Genomic DNA, 20,240 nt, shown 5'->3' on the forward strand with positions numbered 1-20,240 from the left:
GTCCCTGGCAGAGGCCATCTTGCCAGCCCTCCATGGGCCCCACCACCCTCTGGACAGTGGCTGCCTGCTCTGGGGCCGTGGAGAGAGGAGGTGCCATGGGAATGTGCCAGGCAGTCAGCCTGACCAGGCTGTCAGCGGCACCTGCTGCCCTCCTCCCTCACCCGCTAGGCTGCGCTAAACTTGGCCCTGCCGTCGACTTTCTGGAGGCAATAGCTGGAAGTATATTTTAAATTAATTTTACTGCACTTTTTGTAATATTTTTGTTTTAAATAGATTTATAAGCATCTTGGGGGCTATTTCTACAAATTTATGAAGATAATTTTCACTCTCTCGATAAGGTTAAATTTACACCTGCTATTTCCATATTAATTCACAGTGCTAAGTGGGTCTAATTTTCTTCCGTTCTCCTATCTGGTGAGCATGGCCTTTCCTAATGCAATTTCCCCCTCACTAAATCACTGTGATCGGGAGTCATGATCGAGCTAAATTAACTTAAATTAATTTACTTAATAAGAGCCCCAGATCATCGTGAATGAGGTTCAGATTTATTGATTCTTGCTCCTGCCTCCCCCTCCTGCAGTCGGCATTCCAACCCTACGTTGGCAGCCCTGGCCGGGCTTCACCTCTCCCAGGGGGCCCAACTGGGGGCTGGAGATGACTTCCCTGAGGGCAACAGGAGCACACCTATCCCTGCCAGCCTCTGAGTGCCAAGGAGGCCTCAGGTTTGGGTTCAGCTGAGCTGGTGCTCAGTGTGTTGGGCCCTGATGGGGTCACTGAGCAGAAATGGGTGCCAGGCCTGGTGGGGCAGGTCTCCTGGAGGAGGGAGGCCCCGGAAGTGCCCCGAGCCACCTTGCACCTTCAGCCAGAGTGTCGAGCCCATTAGGCAGAGAGCAGCCGAGACAGCCGAGGGCCAGGGAACGTGCCCTTGCCTCAGCTCGGGAGAGGAGGAGCAGATGGGGGCTGAGAGAACATCTGTTGCCGTGTGGGTGGGTGTGCCAGGTCCAGCCTCAGGTTAGGTGGACAGGGTGGGTGCCGTCAGCCGTGCTGGCAGTGGACAGACCCAGACCCAGCTGCCAGCCCGGCACAGCCACTGCTTCCTCAAAGCTGCCTATCCCAGCGAAGGTGGTGCCCAGCTGCTGTGCAGGGAGGGCTGCATGAGGAGGGCTGTGGCGCCCTGGCACGGGGGCCTAACTTTGGGCTGGGTTGGTGGTGACAGGGAGGGTGCTGCCCCAAGATGGCTCTGTGCACTCCCGCCTAGGGCCACGCCCAGCCCCAGATGGCTCAGGTCCCACATCACTGGCTCGTGTGCTCAGTGGTGAGGGCTCTGAGGGCAGGTTCCTGGGTGCCCCAGGCCTCAGTGCCCTCCCTGTGCATGGGAGCACTGTTGAACCCACCCCTAGGATGGCCATGCGTTAACTGAGCTTGTCTGGGGGCTGTGCTCACTGGGTCCTCCCTCTGCCCTGACTGCCTCACCACAAGTGTCCGGGACATACCCTGAACACAGAGCTGTAGACCTTTGGGGGGCCTGGCCCCTGGACTTGGGCCTGTGGGGTGGGGTAAGGGAGGGCGGGTACCGAGGGCTGGGTGGCTCAGGAGGCCCTGAGAAATGGGGCTGTCAGTGGGCTGGGCTTCCTTGGCCTAAGGTCACTTGTGCCCTGGCGGGGCTGCCTTCTCAGCAGAGGGGCCGCCTACCGCCTATCCTGCCCGCTGTCGGCTGTGCACACCTGCTCCCGTCTCTAGGGCTGGCGGCCAGTCTGGTGCCCACCCACCTGCCGCCTTCATCTCCATCAGAGCCTGGGGCTCTCTGCCTGTAGTCATCAGGCCCCAAGGAAGCTTTGTGGCCAAGTGACTTTGGCTGCGACCTTGACCTCTGCCCTATACAGCTGCGGGTTCCTCAGCTCTCCCTGGGCAGAAGGAGGGGTTGGGCTGGCAGCTGGACCCAGGCCAAGGTGGGCTAAGGGCTGCTGCAGTGGTGAGAAAGCAGGGCTGTCCTGCCAGGCAGCCAGCCTGAGCCTGGGGACTGAGGGCCCTTCTTGGGCCTCTGGATCTGGACCCTCCTCAGAGGGAGGACAGCCCTGGAGGGGCCAGCAGGCAGACCCCAGCAGTCCTAGAAATCTCAGTGGGCAGAGTTGGGGCTGGTAGACACAGGCAGGAGATGAGGCAGGCATGGGGTAGCCTTGGACCCCACCCTCCTGCAGATACTCACTCTGAATGATGACATGGTCACTGCAGCGAGTAAGGTGGGTGTGTTGGGGGGACTGCCATCCTGGGGGAGCCGGTGATCCCTGGCAGGCAGGTGGCGCAAAGTGTGAGACCCTGGAAAGCGAGAAGGCCGCAGGGGTCTGGGTGGGGCCTCACAGGCCCACGGGACTGCTGCCTGGAGAACAGCCTGGAGCAGCCAGGCATCCCAAGAAGGGGCCAGGTCAGAACCTGGGCTCAGCTCAGTCCTGCACCTAATGGCCAGTGCCCTTGGCCCTTCTTGGACCAAGGGATGATGCACTCCCTCATAGCTGTGGTGAGGTCGCCACACTCAGTCCTGCACCGGGTGGGGCCTAATTTTAGAAACACTTCAGATGCAACAGGTCCACTGCCACCCCTGTCCCAAGAGGGATGGGAAAGGGCCCTGCCCAGTGTGGGGATGGGCAACCCCTTCACCGCTGATTGTAGCCCTTACCCTATGTCAGGGCCCCTCATCTTTCCCACTCTCACCACGGAGCTGGCGCCCCTCGGGAAAGGCGTGTCACCTTTGAACGCTCTAAAATGCCCACACCCCACTCTGTTCCCCACTCAGCCTCGGGCTGGGGGAAGCAGCAAGCTCTCCTTTACCCTCCATGCTCTGCTAGAGGGTGGGAGGCCGACGTCCCCAGGCTGATCCCTGACATCTGGGGAGAGAGAGGGTGGAGAGGGCAGGCTCCTTGGCCTGTTTGTCTCTCTGGAAGCCCGCTCGCAGCACTGTGGCCTAAGATGTGTGGCAGTGTGGCCCCCCATTAGCTGCTGTCCGGGTGCCAGGGTGCATTTCTTCCTCACGAGGTAGCTTTGCTCTCTCTCTCTCCTGATTTGGGTAGAAGCCTACTCTCAGCCTCATGTCAGTTTTGGCCCAACACATGGGAAGCTGAGAGGCCACATGACGGCCCACATTCACAGTAGGGGATCCTGATGTCCCCTTCCACCACCAGCTCTGTGTGGCCTGGAGATGGAGGGAGGTACCTGTGGTGAGAGCCTGACTCCAGAAATATCTGAGAGGAGGGTCAGCTGGAAGTAGGTCAGTTAGCCCATCGGGTTCTGTCACCTGCTCAGTGCTCATCTGAGTTGGGGCAGACAGAAGGTGGGAAGCTGCTGGGCACCAGCTCCTGGACCCTGTGGGCACTGCCAGCCAGGGTCTTTGGGGATGGTCCTGCCCATTGAGAGCCGTGGGCAGATGAGATGGCTGCTGTCCTGGCCAGGTGAGTGTCTGTGGAGGCCGGGGCAGAAGGGACACAGGGTTGGGGGGACAGCGGGCCCCTCTTGGGAAGGACTCTCACCTGTGTGGTGGTGGTGTCCATGGCGCCCTGTCTGTGCTATACCTGGCTATCAGGCGCCTGGCTCCAGGCGTGGGGGCAGCGGCTGATGGCTTCAGAGGCTGCATGTAGGTCAGGTCCAGGGCCCAGGTCCAGAGCCCATGGGAGGCCCAGCTTGGCCCCAAGGACTCCACACCACTGCTACCCAGAACTGGCCCTGGGGCTCAGGGGTCCATGCAGGCCCGGGGTAACCGGGGGGCGGCAGAGGGTTCTGCAGAGCACTCCCCAGGGCTGAGGCTCCTGAAAGAGGATTTAGTGTTTTTGTTCTGAGATGTGTGGGTTTGCCTGTGCCCTCGCTGGCTTCTAGCAAGTTCATTAATCTGAACTGAAGTTGAAATGTGACTTATATCCCTAAACGGCCTGTCACTTTTTTCTCTTTCTGAATTCATTTGATGTGCAAGAGTGAAATAAACAGAAGCCGCTGTGCTTAAGCAGATGAGTCTAGAGGCTGTTCCATCCTGACTACAAATGGTGCTGTCACAGGGGCTGCCTCTCGCTGGGCTGCCTTACTTTATTTTATTTTTGTGTCTGTGCGGTAAATCGTAAGTAATCTCTGGGTGGTTTGACGAGGTTTGGGTTGTGATTTTGAAGGCTCTGAAACGCTTCTCCAAAGCAACGTCTCATTAAAGAGGAATTCAGCCTGAGGATGGGCGGCGTCCCCTTGTGAGTGGCTGTGGTTCCCACATCCCCCTCGCCCCGTGAACACCTGGGATTCCATGAGTCTCCCTAAGGAGCAGGTGCAATCTGCACAGCCCCCTCTGGCGGCCAGCTACAGCCCTGCTCTGGCTGCCGCCGCCTCTGGTCCTTGCAGTGTCGGGCAGCTCGGGCCGCCATAGTACACCACTACAGCCTGGGCGGCTTAGACAGCAGGCGTTTATTCCTTGCAGTTCTGGAGGCTGGAAGGCTGAGGGCAGGGTGGTGACGTGGTCGATGAGTTCCTCTTCCAGGCTGCAGACGGCCGCCTTCTTGCTGTGTCCTCACGTGGTGGAGCACACAGAGCTCTGGAGTCTCCTCTGTACGGGCACTAATTTTGTCATGGGGCCCACGCTCTCGCCCTTGTCTAACCCCTATCACCTCCCAAAAGTCCCCCTCCAAACACCATGCCACTGGGGTAGGGCCTCAGCATAGGATTTGAGAGGGACTCAACATTTAGTCTGTAACAGGGAGCGCCCTGCTCATCCTCAGACCTGCCCTCACCAGGCCAGTGGAGCTGGGGTTCCTATGGCGTCCCGCCCTGCCCTGGACGGTGTGGCAGTTCGAGGAACTCGGGGTGAATCCTTACGCAAAAGCAGTTCTCCCTTCCACGTTGTGCCATTGCAGCCACACCCTGGGCCCTTCTCTGTCTCTGCTGAGGGCCCCTCCGCCCCTTCCAACTCAACCCAGGCAGGGACCTGTCACAAGGCTAGGAGGGTACCTGGCGCTGGGCGGCGGGGCTCTCCCTGCACAAAGCTGGGTGCAACCGTCCTGTGCCAGGCACACACTCTGCCCACAGTGCTCTCCTAGCAGAGAAGGGTCAGGAAGCAAGCAGACAAGCACAGTGGACACCCTTATGGGGTAGTGAGTGCTGGCAAGTTCTGAGACCCCGTAGGGCGGACGGGTCTGAGGAAGGCCCTGTGGGGGTGGGGCTGGCGAGGTCAGCTTGGGCCACGTTGCAAGGGCCTTTTTCCTGGGCCTGGGGAAGGAATGTCTGCTCTGAGGGCAGGGACCACCCAAAGGGTGGTGTTGAAGATGGGACCTGGGCCCTGCCCCTCGACCAGCGATGGTTTGGGGGGAAAGTCAGGATGGGGGCCCCAGCCCTTCCTCGTGGCAGCCCCCTTCCCAGGTGTGGGGCAGGCACTGTGTCCTTCCTTGGCTGTGACTGCTGTGTGTGGCCCCAGGGCACATGCACTGGCCAACCTTGACCCAGCTGGCATGTTCTGGGGCACCTGCCTGCCTCCCACCTTCCCTCTGACATGGAGCCTGGGAAGCTGTCCACCTTACCCACCTCCATCCGCCCCTGCACCCCCAGCTGCCCGGTGCTGGCTCTGCCTGTGAGCAGCTCATACCAACAGGCTGAGAAGGGCACGAGGCCACCTATGAAAGTGCTGAAGTGAGCATGGCCAACAGAGTAGCCGTTTTAGTACAAAGAAAAGTGTTGTTTCCAGTGAGGAAAGATGTTCTGGCTGCTTTCACTTGGACGCTGGCTGGGGTGCAGGTTCGCAATGCCCACCTGAGGCCCAGCCTGTTTCTTCTGTGGTGGACAGACAGGGCTGTCCTGGTTTCCTGTCAGAGGCAGGGGTGGCCTGGCCTGGATGCACCTGGGGATCTGCCCACCTGGGTGTGCCCAGGGGAGGGAGAGTACTTCTTCTAGAGAGGAGAGTGGTGGGGGAACAGGAGTTCCCTCACCTGTTCTATGGGGCCCCGCTGTGCCTATTCTCAGCCCTGCACAGGGCTTTCCTCACTGGGCTTGATGGTGGTGGGTGGGCTCCTGCGTGTGTGTGACCCCAGGAATGGGCCTGCCCTGTGCGAGGAGCCCTGGGCCCTCAGCAGTGGCCTGCTTTCCAGGACCCTTGTGCCTATGGGCCCTGCAGAGGGGCCGCTGCTCACTCTTCTGCCCGATGGCAACTGGAGAAACCAGGGCAGGGTTTCTAGCCAGGGAGGATGGGATGGGGGCCTCACCATCCACGTTTGGGGTTCCTAGTACTGCTCGGGTAGCTAGACTCAGGTAGGGTAGGGAGCAGCCGCCAGGCTCCAGGGAAGGTGCTGGGCCTGCCAGGGCGACCTGGGCCATTCCGGCCCTTCTTGGCCTCCATTTCCTCACTTTTGAATCAGCGGTCCCCTCACAGGGCAGCTGGGAAGGTGAGGTGAGCTGCCCACCTGGTGCGGGCCAGGCAGTAGGGCCTGTTGACAACTAGGTCAGAAGCTGTGGGTACATAGTAACACTCAGTGCAAGGGGCTCCTGACTGTGCCAAGGTGGGCTCTGGGCACTGTGCGCTGTGGGGTACAGGCCTTCCACCTGGGCTAGGGCTCCTAGGCATGGCTGCAGTAACTCCCCCCTGCCCCAGGCCTGGGAAGAGGAGCCGAGGCACGGCTGCCCCAGGCGGTGTGGGAGGGCCCAGGTGCTCCTGGGGCAGTGCCTGCCCTTTCGCATGTCCACTCTCTCCCCGAGTGTCTGGACTGTCTGCCCTGGGTTGGGGCTCTGCTTGCTGGGAACCTGCAGCCCAGTGGGGGACAGATCCCAAGTGGGCAACTGCAGAACCATCCCTGGGTCAGCATGCCAGAGATTGGGCAGGCCTGGGACATGGGTTCTCCTGGACCTGTCCTCAGCCATGTCACCTGCCTGCGGCGAGTGGTAGGTAGCCAGGCACAGAGGGGTCTCCCTGGCCAGGGAAGCAGCACACACAGCAGAGGAGACCCCAAGAAGCCCGGGCAGAAGGCAGAGCATGTTCAAGTGCAGAGGCTTGACCAGGCCTCAGGCTGCAGGGACTGGCCTGGGATAGCAAGCGCAAGACCTGGGAGCCTGTTGAGTAGCCCAGATGTGGCAGTGCAGTCAGGTAGTGAGCAACCCAGGCCCAGATCCTGCTCCGGGGGTGCCCGGCCGCCCAGCGCCCTGCAGACCACAGCACCTCACCTGTCTCTGCCTCGTCCTGCAAATGGTTACAGCAGGGCTGCAGTCTCCCAGAGGCAGGCTCTCTATGGCTTGTGGCCAAGTGGACCCCAGGCTGTCCCCCTCCCCACTTTATGTCAGCGCGTTGTGGAGGGGCAGTGCCCTGTTGCTGCTGACAACCCCTCACAGCCCCAGGAAGAGCTGCCCAGACAGTGAACTAGGGAGCTGCTATGGGGGATGGGCGCATGGAGGAGAATCAGGGCAGGGGGCCAGGGCAGGGGGCAGCCACTTGTCGTGGGGCTCTTGGGCTCACTCCCGGTCCCTCTCTTAATTAGTTCCTTGCATTTGATTGTTTGGGGCAACTTTATTTTGATACGCTTTTGCATTTACCGAAAACTTGCAAATATAGTACACAGAACTCATACATATTCTTCACCTAAATTCACTGATTGTTTATACTTTGCTGAATCTGCTGTATCATTTTCCCCCGTCTGTTCCATATACAACCATTTACGAGGAAGGTAGAGGCTTGGCGCCCTTGACTGGGCACTGCAGTGTGATCCCCTGGATCGGGGAGTACCACCTGGAGCAGAGCTGGCGTTCGGGGGGTCATGCATCTTCAGCCTCATTGTGTCTGGAACCTCCCCTCGGCCTCACTCGTCTCTCATGACCCTGATGTTTGGGAGACCCTGGGCTCCTCAGATGCCTCCTCATGGTGATGAGGTTCGGATTGCTGTGGGGCAGGAAGGCTGTGGAAGTGCCGGGGGACCTCTTTGGTGAAGCCTGGATGGGCTGGGTCTGGGGCCCAGCACGGTGTAGCCTGACCACCTGCTGATGTGCCTGGCAGGTTTCTCCGCGGTGCGGGTTGCTGCAGGTGTCCATGGGGTGTTTATGGGGCCTCTGTGAGCACCCTGATCTTTCCTGGACGTCTCCCACTCGTGATTTCCAGCCTCTCGGTCCTCCATTTTGGTTGCTTCGTATAGTCGTTTACTCATTTATAGTGGCGTGGACTCCAGATTCTCATTTTAGCCAACAGGCTGGAATCCACTACCATTGTGATTCGTTTCGACCCTCAGTTCGTCCCTGCCTTCGGGCTTGCCCTGGGTCCTTTCTACATGGCACTGTCATTCTCTGAGCCTCCCTCACCTACACAACAGGGGCTTCTGGGCTCACCTGGAAATCCTTCCCCCAGCCCAGAACCACTCATCTCTGCAGAACCTGGCTCCTTGTATTGCAGTGCCTCTCAGCCCTGCAGCCAAGGGTCTCGTGGCCCCTGGTGTCAACAGTGCTGAGGGGTGACAGGAGCATGTGGAGAGAGGGGTCCCGGCTGGTGGTGCGTGGCTTTGCTTCCAGGCCCTCCCGGGTCACAAGCCACCCGTCTGCGCACACGGCTCTCTCTGGACTGAAGACCTCGCGCTTGTGCTGACAGCAGCGGTTCCAGCCCAGCACTGCCGCTTCATTCTGCCTTTCTCGCGCTGTGTTGGTGACTCTTCCCCAACGGGGTGACACCTGGCCCTCATCCACAGCATGTTTACTCCGTAGAGCTCGACATTTGATTACAGTTCTTTTTCAGGTAAAATTTACATCCAGTGAGATGCATAGATCAGAGTATACGGTTTGTTGAGTTTTGACAAAAGCATGCGCCTTTGTGACCCACACCCCTGTCCGGATAGAGGACGCCCTTCCCAGTTGGCACCCCCGCCTGCTGAGAGCCCCCTTGTGACTGTTTCCACTGCAGGTTTATTTTGCTTGTGCTAGAGTGTCGCAGGAGCGGAGTTACACACTCTGTTTACGCTCCTCACGCTGCCGTGACTCTGGCTCCTGTGCCACGTGCGTCAGGAGTTCACTTCTTTTCGTTGCCAGTGGCCTTCCATGGTTTATTCCACGATTGTTTATTAATCGTCCTCTCCATGGACATTTGAGTAATTTCCGCTTTGGGTAATTATGAATGAAGGCTGCCTCTGGTGTAGACCGTGTTTTCATTTCCCTTCGGTACATACCTAGCAGCAGAATTGCGGGGACACGGAAAGATGTATGTTTAACTTCATGTGAAACCGCCAAACCTTTTCCCAAAGCAGCCATGCCCTTTCTGTTCTCATTACCTTTGGTGTTACCGTCTTTTCAGTTTTCATGTTCTCGATGTGTGGTGTCGTCTCGTTGTGGTTTTAATTTGCATCTTCCTGATTACCAGTGAGGCTGAACACTTATTCACCAGCTTATTTAAGGCCCTTCATTGTCTTCTGTTGTGAAAGAGCTGGTCAGGTCCTTTACCCATTTTTAAATTGGTGTTTTCTTTTGTTCCTGAGCTGCAGGGGTGCATTTAACTTGTTTAAGGCTCTGTGCCCTCCACCTTCCCTTGCTGAGGCAGCCTCACCTGGTTGAATGGGGGCCTATTTCCTGCCCAGGAGTCTGTGGTGCGTGCAGGGACATTTGGCCCTCTGGTCTTGGCTGCTGTGTCACCAGCCTTGGCTCTGTTGTTCAGGGTGCAAGATCAAAGACACCCCCCCACACACACCCCAGCTCTCTCTGGGCTCTGCCAGCATCACTGTGTCCCAAGCCCAGGAGCCTCCCTCCACCCTGGGAACCCTGCAGGCCTCCGGTCTCCCTGGGGGACCTGGGGCCCCAGCGGGGAAGCCTGGCCTCTCTAGGCCTCCCTGGGCTGCGGGGGAGTGCAGGCCCCTGCTCTGTGCTCTCACAGGGAGTGGCAAAGGCTGTGCTCACGGGCAGAGAGCAGCCTTTCCTCTGCCCGTGGGGAGCTGGCCAGTGTCTCTCAGGGCCCCCGCCTGTTCCACTGCTGGGGTGGAATTTGAGGAAATCGGGACAGAAATCAGAGCAGGCCTGAGGGTGTTGAGAGTGTCACGGGCGTGGCCCAGAGCTCTTGGTGCTGAGGCTTTGGCCAGAGACGAGGATGGGCCTCCTCTGGGCGCCAGGCAGGGGTCTGGGGGAGCGCACGTGGGGGTGACCTGGGCCCCCACCTTGCCCACTTCCCCATGTGGTGCTGAGCAGGTCTCCTCGGCAGGTTTTTTAGAATTTTATTTTATGAGAACAGGCGGTTACGGCTCCCCAAGTGCCGTAAAAGTTAATGTGATGGCCTCCCAGCGCCTGTGCTCATTTTTATAATTTTTTATTTTATGAAACAGGACAGGGAGCTTAGTGACTTATTACTATTCATTTCGTTTCAATGCAGTAAATATTGATTCAGTTGGGGGTTTTCAATTTAAACCACTCGGCGATTATATAAAATATTACTGGCCTCTGAAATTATGCTTACCGATCCCTTCGGCTGCTCATTAAGGAAGGCGTGCGGTTGCAGGCCCCTTTGCCTTCATCATTCTAATAAATGGGCTGAGGTGTGTTTCTGCACGGGAGGTGCCACAGAAACTGCTGGCGGGGGCCTGACAGCAAGGATGCAACTCTTAATTTGGAAGTCGGTTCAAAGCATGCCGGGCTTATTTATTTATTTCTCTGTCTGTTTGAGGCAAGCAGGCCTTTCAGCTGTCAGCAGCCCTGTGGCAGCAGGGCTGCACGCATCCTTCTGAGGCCGGAACACCTGCCCGCACTCCTCAGCAGGGTGTGGGGAGGGGCTGGGGCTCGGCGGGATGTGGGGCCTTCACCCCTCACCCCCTCAGTGGTTTTAGGGAGGTAAGGGAGGAGAACCAGCCTCACCAGGGCACAGCCGACCTTGACTGGCGCTGAGGCTGGGACACTGAGGGACACTGATCTCCCTCCAGAACCTTGTCCAGAAAGGGGGGCACTTTTCTTGGCAATGTTAGAGCCCAGCCCGTCGCCAGCAGAGCCGAGATAGGCTCCGCTGCCTTCTTCCTCCTTTGCAGTTTCCACAAGCAGTCTGCGCTCACTGTCAAACACTCATCCGGTATGGGGCGGCAAGTTGAAGCCCCCCCAGGACCCCTCTGGCATCAGACCTCGGGAGTCAGGCCATCTGGTCCCTCTGGGTCTGAGGTCTGTTCATTCATTTGGTCCCTCTCCCCACCAGTGCGAACAGCTCTAGGGTGGCCCTGTGTGATGATGGAGGCCAGTGGTCAGCACTGCAGAGGGTCAGGACTAAGGGTCTTGAGCCCCCAAGGGAGGCTGCACTCAGCCGGGCCACCCCAGTGCCACACGGCCCCCGTGCTCCCAGGCAGGGGCCGACCTGAGCTGTCTTCCTAGCTGCCTCCTCCTTGTCCTTTCGGGCCCTGGCACTGGGGGGTCATTGGTATCAGTTGGAGGGCATTGGCATGGGGAGCGCAGGTGTCTGGCATAGGGCGGGCCTAGCTGAGGCTGACGTGCCACCTCCCTGTTGGTTTGAGTCTCTGGCCCATCCTCCTCAGTGGTCACACGGCCCCTGTGACAGTCACCCCCCAATGTGGTGTTTGTGCCACTGCTTCCTCCCTGGCCATGGGGACCGGTGGCCTGGGGCCTAAGGTCACAGGCATTGTAGCTAGAGTGTTTGTGATGAGACCACAAGAGAGGCAGTAACTAGGCTCCATCTGAGGATGGTATGAGAGGGGAGGGGCCCCAGGACAGGCGGGGGTAGGGTCTCTGCCCTGGAGCTAGCCCAACACTGAGGCCCTTGTGGGAGGGAAGGATTGTGGCAGACACTGGAGCCCCCCATTTGCTCCATCTCAGGCCAGGACCTGCCCGTCACATAGGGTTAGTCACCTCCCTCTCTGGGCCCACCGTGAGCTGGCCCACAGCTTGCTAGCCTGGGGCACATCCCTGATGTCAGAGTCCCTGAGGGTTGTGCTGGTAGGTAGGAGGTGCCTGGGAAGCCTGGGGCCAAGGTTGGGGGCAGTGGGGCACAGCAGCCCCCTGAGAAGACTAGCACATTCTGCCTCTCTGCCCTGGGCTCGGCCACAAGTCTCTTCTGGGATGGTGTCTGTTGTCCAGCCAGCGCCCCAGCCCTGCTGGTCTCTTCACGTCTGTGAGTGTCTCTCAGGTCCCCTGGCCTTTGGCTTGCTCTTTTTTCTCTGCTCTTTTTCTGTTGCTGCCTCCACATGGCGGTATCTTTCTCATTTCTCATCTCTTTCTCCATGGCCGTGTGTCTCCCACTGTTTTGCTCTCATCACCTGGTGCTCTTCCTCTCTCTGTGTGGGGAGCTGCTCCCTGGCACCTTGGGGTACTCTGGGCGCCGGGAACAGAGAGGCCTCAGGCTTGCCAGCAAAGGAGGGAAGCAAGGAGGAGAGTGTACAGGGCTCTGGGCTGAAGGGCTGGGGGCCTGAGTGCACACAGGCCTGGGGCAGTGGTGGCTGTGAGGCATTATTCTCCACTGCTGCGATCTAGAATGCCTGCTGTGCCCGGCCCTTCTGGCAGCAAGCCTGCAGCCCAGCCAGCCCTCCTGCCTTCCCCTCATTGTACCAGCCCCGACAGGTCAGTGCTCTCCCAGGCCAGCTCTCCTCCCTGCTGCACATGGACCCTGAGCCCTGGACCAGTCTGGCCCCTGGACAGCTCTGCTGGCGGGCTTGCTCCCTCCTCGCCTGTCCCACCTGCTGTAGCACACTGCGTCTTGATCTGTGTGACATACAGATGGCTTCTCTGCCCTTCAGGAGTTGGCTTGTGTGGCCGAGACTTGCCCAGTGGCCTTCAGGCCAGCCCATGGTGGGGAGCAGCAGGATAGGTCAGGTAGGCATGCGCCTCACCCAGGCCTGGCTCCTCATGGACAAACCCTAATGGGACAGGACCCCTCAGGGCCCTGTAAGACACTTCCACCACCACAGGAAAAGCACAGGCCATGGCTTGCACCCCCTGCCCACAGTGGGCCGGCAGTCACACCGGAGTAGCTCACAGAGGAAGAGACTGTCAGCCAGGTGGGCGTTTCATGACAGACCTGGAGAGAATTCCCCTTTGGTTCGCCCAAGGGAAGCTTCTTTCTGAAAATAGCGGGACTCTTGGGAGGGGAGCCGCGGAAGTTCCCAATAGGTTTCTCCCCATGGAACCTGTGGAAAATTGCCCTCAGGTTGTGCCTAGATCCCTGGCCACACCTTGCCAGCACCATGGGCCCTCGTGTGTCTGTGTTGGTGCCCCCTAATGTCCCTGGAAATGAGAAGTAGAGGAAGCTGAAAATACTGCCCCTGACAGGAAGAAATAAAACGTCCTTGTCACCCAGCAGTACTTGGGTGCCTTACACAATCAAACACCATTTTAAATACCACTTTTATCCTGCTTTTAGAGGGGGTAGTAAAGCGTCATTCACATAATCGATATCATGTTTAACTCTTCGTGGTTGTCAGGCCTCCAGCCTGATCTTACCCCAAAACACAATTCCTCTCTCAGTGCTGGGCCGGGGCCTCTGGAGACAGGGGAGGGGAGGTATTGCTCTAGGGGTCTGGGGATCCCAGGAGGACGGGCTCCCCCTGTGGGCTTTGGCTCTTGGGGAACTCACAGCCCCTGAGGACCATGGCCTGAGGGCTCCCACAAGCAGGTGTGCACTCAGGCCTCTGGTCGGCTGCAGGCAGCCTGGCCACCACCTCGTCCCAGGGCCCCAGTGTGACCCTGCGAGTTCTCTGGGCAGGAGCCTCCCACGGGGCACAGGGTCGCCCAAGGTGGTACTGGGCCTCTTGGGGAGGGGTGTCCTTTCCCTGCCATGGCTCTGGCGGTTAACCTCACTCCTCCCTCCCCACTTCCACTCTTCCTTCTATACTTGCCTCCCCCACTCCCACTACCATGGCTGTGTGGTCCTCAGGCATGGGAGTCAGGATAAGCTCCTCCTCCACACCTTCTTTCCCTCCCATCTTGCTCTGACCAGGATCAGGGTTGCTGATCCAGAATGCAGCCCCTCCACTGTTAGGGGGCCATCCACATCTCACCCGCTCCCACCCAGCACCCTTCTCTCCAGCCACTTCTTGTGCAGACTGGGGGATGGCTCAGGAATCATGGGGATGTCTGAAGGGCGTTTCATTGTAAACATCTGTCCTGGGTGGGTGGGCGCTGCAGTTGCAGAGACCTCTGTGTGTTGGGGACAGGCCCAGTGACCCCTGCCTGCCCATTCTCCGGCCAGTGGCCCCTGCTCAAAGGGCAGTTAGCAGAGCCAGGTGGGACCCTGACCTCTGCTCCTGCTGAGCCTGGCTCTGGGTCGCACCAGAGCCAGCAGGCAGGTGCAGAGCGTTTTTATTTTCCTCGAAGTCAGCAAGGTTTCTGTGCCTGCCCCGCCCACTCCCCAGAGTAGGGAGCCCTGGTTTAATTTGCGGTTAGATGTCTGTTAAGATTGCGTCCACTTCCCAAGTCAGCACTTAATTGGCAAGGCGCTTGATTTAACAGCGTGGGAGCCTCCACCGGAAAAATGGCTTGAATAAATCACTGCCTGACGCCAGAAAATAGATATAATCTCAGCATTAACTACATTAATAGTAGCAGGAGCCGAATTAAGAAAGCCATAAAGCATAGGCGGGGGAGCATAAATTATGGCCTAGGCTCTGTCCCCTCGGGAGCTGGGAGTCGGGAGCCGGCTGGTCCTGGGGTGGGGTGGGGACGGAGCGGAGAGGGGCTTCCAGGCTCCTCCCAAGCCCCGCCCACTTGCAGGCCCCGCCCTAGCCCCGTCAACTCCCTGGCCCTGCCGCGCGGGGCGGGGCGGGGGCGGAGCTGGGCAGCCTGCTCCGCCCTGCGTGGCTCAGGCTCCTGGCCCTGGAAGGGTTGGCTGGACCTCTCTGTCCTTCCGGGCTTCATGAAGAATTCGCCACCCTGCACTAGCTGTGCCCACCCTACTCCTAGCACCTACTCGGGGCCGGGCCCTGGCTGAGCACTTTCCACCTGGGCCATTCTCTGCCTAGTAGGTGATCCCTGCTACGTGTCATCGACAGGAAAGTTAGAGCGGAGAGTGGACTTGGTAGGGGCTGGTGCCAGACCCAGCTCTGACCCGCCCTGCCTCCACTTCCTCCCTCCCACAGACGGCCTTTGCCCTCTGGTGTCTGCAGCCCAGATGACTTCTTGGAGGAGGCCACCTTTGGCTTGCTAGTTAGGTAAACACAGCTTGATTGCTAATCAGGCCACACATAAGGTGTGGCATTGCTTCTCTTCGTCATTGCTCCTTTGTCTCCCACAGTGAGATTCCTTTGTCCAGCACAGGCCCATTCTGGTTCTGGCTGTAAGGAGCCAGCAGGGCTGTAGGGGGAGCCAGGTGGGCGCCTGCTGTGCCTTGTCTGCATCTTCTCATACCCTTCTCAGTGTCAGTTGCCACTGCCGGAAACTTTTCCACAGTTTAGTAGAAGAAAGTGCTATCTGGTTTTAATTTCAATTTTACTCATATTCTTTGTCAAATTCAACATTTTTAATGTTTACTGTTCATTTGCCTCTGGCCTGTTTCTTACAGGTCTCTTTAAGTATTCAGAGTGTCACCCTTTTCTCATAGACTATACCTTTTTTTCTCAATTTCAATTTTGCCTTTCAGTTTTGTTTGTGAATATTTTTATTAGAACCTTTCACTTTTCTGTGTATTTAAATCTGTCAGTCTCTTAAGATCTATTGTATTGATTTACTTAGAACAGGCTTCCCCACCCCAAGATGATGTGAGTTCAATTATATTCTCTTCTAATGCTATGGTTTCAAGTTTTACATTTAAAACTTTAATCTACCTGGAATTTATTTGGGGACATATTATAAGGTTCAAGTTCAAGTTTAATTTTGCTTAATGTTTACCTGGTTGTCTCATATATTAAATATTCAGACATTTTTCATTTTTTAAACTTGTTGCCTTTATCTTACTCAAATGCTTGTTCTTAAACTTGTCTTTCTGCATAGATCTTCCTCTTTGATTTCCCTTTGCAAAACATTCGTGGTTGGTTTTTATCTTCACTGGTCAGTTCTGTGGATTTTTATCTTGTGTGCCCACCACCTAGATCAGGGTCTGCCCATTTCCTGCCCTAAAGGGGCTCCCTCATGCTCCCTCCCGTCACGTCCCCACCCCACCCACAGGTTCCTGCCCCTCTGGCCTCCGTCAGTCTAGACTGGCTCTGTCTCAGAGTTCTTGAGCTTCATATAAATGGAATCATACAGCAGGCACTGTTTCATGTCCTTCTTCTGCTCACCATTCATTACGAACTGAGTCATCCAAACAGATTCATAGGCTGAAGCCCTGACCCCCACTGTGGCTGTATTTGGAGGTAGGGCCTCCACAGAGGTAATTAAGGTTAAATGAGGTCATCAGGGTGAGGCCCTAATCCCATAGGATTGGTGTTCTTGTCAGAAGAGGAAGAGACACCAGGGCAGTGTCTGAAAGGCGCAGAGGAAGGCCCTGTGAAGACCCGGCATTTGTTTTGCTCTTGATGGGCATCTGGGTTGTTTCTAGTCCTTGCTGCCCTCAGTCTTGGTGGACTTGTCATCAAGTGACTAGGAACCCTCGTTTCTGTGGAAGTGCTGCCTCAGAGGGTGGATGGACGCTGGGTTGTAGGAGTGGAGGCCAGTCCCCACGCTGGCTGTCCGAGTCTGCACTTGCAGAGCAGTGTGAGGGCACTCTGGTCACCCGTGGCCTCACCAGCACCTGCTGGGCCCTGTCTTTCCTGCTGTAGCCAGGCTCGGTTTCTCAGACTTCCCCGATCATCCAGCCCCCAAACCAACTGAGCTGCACTTTACTTTTCCTGTGTCTCCCCCACTGCACAGAGCCTGGAAGAGCTGGCCTGCTGCACGTCCCTCCAGTTCCCAGGGCTGCACGATGACGTTCCATGGCTTCTGCGTTAGCGGGGCGCACCTGCTGTGGCGTTCCCTCAGTGTTTGAGTCTGTACTGCTCTTCCCTGTACATTCCTGCCGGGTCTTGCTGGTGTCTGGGAGGCCGTCGATGCTAGTGTCTGTTCACTTTGCAGTTTGCTACCTGTTCACCCTCTGACTCTCAGGAGCTTTTGCTGTTGAGTTCGTGGGCCTTTCCCTGGTGTTTGCTTGGGTGCCACCGTCTGCACATCTCTCTGAGGACACCAGCCCATTTCCAGGGGAGACAGGCTGCACTTACTGTGTGATCTTAGAAGGAGCCCTCCCGCCGGGGCCTGTGGGAGCGGGGAGCACCTGGTTTCTGCATGCCCCTACTTTGTCTCTTTAGGTAGCAGTGACACACAGGGTCCCTGAGGGCCAGGACTTGTGGCCGTCTGCATCTTATAATATTTCTACTTTGTCATATGCCCTGCTGCTTGGGCTGCCCTCCAGCATCCCTCAGCTCAGCTATGTCTAGGTGCTGGGGCTCCTTCGTGACATACACACGAGCATACATATCCTAGGGGGTCACCAATGGGGTGGGGGCAACTCGTGCATGAGCTGGAGGTCAATATAGCATGCTGCTCTAGGTGGAGGGGCACCTCACAGACAGAGCTGGAGAAACAGGGTGCAGGCTGCCAAGGCCCTCTGACCTGGAGCAATGGGCGGGCACCAGGGGCTCAATGAGAGTGGGCCTGCAAGCAGAGACTCCCGAGAATGTCCGGCTGCAGCATGGGGAACGGAGTGGGGCCAGGCCTAGGGCAGGCACCTCAGCTGAGTGCACAGAGCACACGGGTCCCGAGATGGGGTCACCAAGAGGAGGAGTGTGAAGGAGCAGAGTCACCTGCTGCCAGAGCTCGGGGCAACCAGGCTTTTCAACAGGGCCTCACGAGGCCCATCCCCTGGAGGGGTGGGTGGCAGGTATCGGCCACCAGGGCTCAGCCAGGGGCACTCTCTGGACTGGGTCCCCCACATCCCTGGTGATGAGGGTCAGAGTTACCCGGAGGGAGGGCACAGAGGAAGGCTGCTGTGTATGGACAGTGTGCAGGCAGCAGGGAGTGTTGGGGAGGCCCAGCCCAGCCCTGCTCTCACCCAGGGGCACAGGCTAGAGGTGGAAGCTGTCTTCGCAGGTCCAGCTGTTAGGAGGGAGCCTGAGGAAGTGTCCCCAGGGCTCGGGTGCAGAGTCTGGGTTCTGGACTCAGGGTGGGACATGGAGGGACGGTGGAAGCTCAGCCTGGACCTGAAGCCTGGGCTCCAGGGACAGTGCCCTGTGGGCATCCTCAGGCCTGTGCTGTTGTTGAGAGGGCGGGGGACAGGCCAGGCCAGGCAGCTCGCACCTGGCTCCCACAGGGACTGTCACCCAGGAGCCAGTGAACCAGTTAGGGCCTCGACCTCCCAAGGTCTTCCCAGAGAACTCTGGGCAGGAGCTGCATGCACATTCTGCTGCCTGAGTTGTCTCTCCATTGACTTGTCCCCAGCATGGAGCCCTGCCAGATGTGGTCCTGGGGCGTGAGTGCTGAGATGGGCAGGCTGCCTGCCCTCAGGAGCTCACAATTCAGGGCCAGAAGAATGGTCAGCCTGGACTCCACGTGCATAGTGAGCAGGGAGTAGAGGGCAAGAGAGAGACAGAGAGGAAAGTAAAGAAGTAGAGACAGATAGGGGGAGATGGAGAGAGACATGGGGGTGAGGGAGCAGAGGAAGGGCCAGTCCTGCCCCTCACCAGCTGTCACAGTCCAAGGCGGTCCTGGGCTGACAGCCAGCCTGGAGGATGGCACCCGGGTGCAGGAGATTAAGGGCCCCGTCCTGGGCTGCACTCCCCCAGTCCTACCAAGGGCAGCTGCACACAGCCACCCAGTCCTGGGCCCGCAGCCCCTTTGCCCCACAAGCTGAACTGTGCACTCCGGAGTGGGGCCATTAAGGCCCAGTAATACCTGTTTTTTGCAGCCAACATACAAAACACCAATGGCTTCAGCTGAAATGGATTTTTAAAAGTGTCATTTTATGGAGAATTTTACTTTCCATCTTGTTGTTTATTAGGCTCTTAAAGGGAAAGCTTGTAATGCATCCATTGATCGAAATACCAATTGAATAGACGTGAGCACATAAAGCAGCCTGGCCCCTCACGCTGGAGCTGCAGCGTTTGTAATGGAGGCGGCACAATTAGTGTCGCCTGCCAGTACGCCACTGGCTGGGTGCCCTGAATCATTTCTGTTCATTACCAGGGAGAGGAGGGGCGGGCGTCCCTCGGTGATGAAGCCTTCAGGTGACCTGCTGGGTCAGCCCAGGGCCATGGGAACCAGCCCTCTGCCCACAACCCCACCCCAGCCCTCCAGCTCCGCTCTCAGTGCTCAGCCTCCGCCCTGGGCCAGCCCCTCTCCAGGGTCGTCATGTTCTTGCTGTGACCCCACCAGGGTGAGGCTGCTGCCTCCCAAGGTTACAGCCCATAGAGCCTCCCAGGCCTGAGCTCCCATCCAGGCCCATAGCCCACGCATCTGCTCTGAAGAGATGTGTCCTGGAAAGCCGAGCTGTTGGCCTGCCTCTGCCCCAGGGCAGCTGGAGCTGGGCAGGGAGGTGGCTCAGGGAGTGAGGCCGCTGCAGGGTAGACAGCCCCTGCTGGGCATGGTGCCCCAGCCCTGACTTGTTGGGAGCCTGGGACCCCCAGAGCTGGCTGTGGGCCACATTCGGGAGCAACAAGTTTTGTGATTGGAGGAGGGTCCTGTGCGATCAGGTGGCCACAGTCATCATGAGGCCTGTGTCGTCCACTGGGTCTCTGGACACTGAGCCCCGTTTCTGAGACCCATGTGAATCCCACGTCCTGCCTGTGCTCTGGCCCTCCTTCTCACCTCCCACCCTGCTGGCCTGGCTCAGGCCCCTCTCCCTCCCCCAGAATCCAGAACATTCTGTCAGCACCTGCCCAGCAGACTGCTCACAATGGCCCCGGCGGTGCCTCTGGAGGTGAAGGGCCCCACCCAGCACTGGCCTGGAGCTGCTGAGTGTGTGTGAGAGGGGAGCTGGGGTCTGCTCAGGGGGCATGGGGGGGGGGGTGTGTGTGGCAGGCCTCTCGCAGGTCAAGTGGGTGCACACTTGCACCCCCCTGAGCCAAGCTGAGGCGGCGCCCGTCAGCGTTTCCGTGGAAAGCCCACTTAAGCAGTTTGCAGCCTGTCACGGTGGCAGCTGAGCCTGACCTACTTGGGATTCGCTGTGCAGAGCCGCCTCCCCCGGCGCTCCTCTTCTGCTGACAGCGCACTCCCTGCTCGCCTCGAAGCTCGCAGAATCGCACTCCATTTACTGAAAAATGCTTCCCCGGTTGTTTTCTCTGCTCCCCAGCCAGCTTGCCCAGCTCCTGCACGGTCACCGCCGCCTGGGCGGCCTGGCCTGGAGGCTGCTGGGTCCCTGGGCACACCCTGCCCCTGCTCCAGCCAACGAG

The 20,240-nt window shown here is 58.3% G+C and overlaps 1 protein-coding gene across 1 annotated transcript in view; it reads left to right on the top strand.

Annotated features, from left to right (window-relative positions):
- ZC3H3 (zinc finger CCCH-type containing 3) overlaps positions 1-20,240 on the top strand; it is a 97,852-nt gene that overhangs the window by 42,883 nt on the left and 34,729 nt on the right. The gene's annotated exons all lie outside the window — the stretch shown is intronic.

The sequence above is a fragment of the Equus quagga genome, chromosome 16 (assembly GCF_021613505.1).
Source record: "Equus quagga isolate Etosha38 chromosome 16, UCLA_HA_Equagga_1.0, whole genome shotgun sequence".
Taxonomy (NCBI): Eukaryota; Metazoa; Chordata; class Mammalia; order Perissodactyla; family Equidae; genus Equus; species Equus quagga.